At 30.6% G+C, this 1,056-nt stretch overlaps 1 protein-coding gene across 17 annotated transcripts in view; it reads right to left on the bottom strand.

The window, feature by feature from the left end:
• The window catches only part of ZKSCAN5 (zinc finger with KRAB and SCAN domains 5), a 22,420-nt gene that overhangs the window by 8,941 nt on the left and 12,423 nt on the right, over window positions 1–1,056 (bottom strand). Inside the window, exon 1 of one of the 17 annotated variants that reach the window (XM_015590384.2) lies at window positions 621–710. The exons of the other annotated variants lie outside the window; for them this stretch is intronic. The gene's annotated coding sequence lies outside the window, so the exon portion shown is untranslated. Of the gene's footprint in view, window positions 1–620; window positions 711–1,056 lie in introns of those variants that run through there. 17 annotated transcript variants of the gene reach the window in all.

Below are 1,056 nucleotides of genomic sequence, written 5' to 3'. Positions count from 1 at the left end.
CTATTTAATCATGATGACATTCTCTTGGTATGGTACTTACATACAGTACCCTTTTTTGAATATCTGAACATTATTAACTATTCTTAATTAAATCTGTTATTATAGCTAACCCAGTCTTCACTTTCCTCTTCCTGTTTAGTCATAGCTTGGAGAAGAAAGATCTTTCTAGCTTTTTCAATTCCCCCAAAATTTCAGTATGGTATAAATTATTCTAAAGGAAAAAAAGTCATTCTTTCTATACCCAGAAAAGATCTACTACTGTCAAGAGCTACCGTCAGTAGTCCATGACGAATACAGATGTTTAAGACACTGGATTAACAACATATATTTTACTCAAAACACTGACATTTAATATAGTTTGAAAAGACAAATCTTCAGTAGTTAACAAAAATTAAGGAATATTATTTTTTAAATGCTAGAGAGAGAGATCATGGCCTCTTGAGAACTATATCTAATCAAATTTTCTGTAAAAGAAAAAGTTGTTTTCAAATATTACATAATAATGGTAATAAAAACTAACATTTGCTGAATGCGTACTGTGGATCAGGTGCTATGCCTTTAAATGCCTTATAATTTTATGGCATTTAATCCTTACAATGATCCTTAGAGGTAGATATTACCTTTTTGACAGAGTGAGAAGTTATAATTCTTGTACCACGAAGACAACTTTAATTTTAATTTATCTTCCAACTGTTTTTACTTAATTCTCTTCCTAAAAAGACATTTTAATAGTGGAGACAAACAAACATAGGAAAAAAAAAAAAACTCTATCACAAAACCAGACTTTTTACATGTTTTTTCCTACTCCATTCAACTAAGCAGGTAATCTCAGCTATCACAATACTTCTCTCTTTTATTCATATCTACTTATGCTCACACATTTTATTCTTCTTATAATTCTCTCCCATTCAACAAGTCAAACAAGCTCATGACATTCTTTTTCTGGGGATGAATTTTAAAATAATCAGATTAGCCCAATGCACCTCTTTGGGACTATTAACAATGGCCCTTTTTCAGAGAAGGAGATTATACAGGTTGTTATTCTTTGGTTTTCAG

The sequence above is a fragment of the Pteropus alecto genome, unplaced genomic scaffold (assembly GCF_000325575.1).
Source record: "Pteropus alecto unplaced genomic scaffold, ASM32557v1 scaffold20, whole genome shotgun sequence".
Lineage (NCBI taxonomy): Eukaryota > Metazoa > Chordata > Mammalia > Chiroptera > Pteropodidae > Pteropus > Pteropus alecto.
Note: the sequence above shows the minus strand (reverse complement) of the source record. Positions and strands in the feature narration are given on the sequence as shown.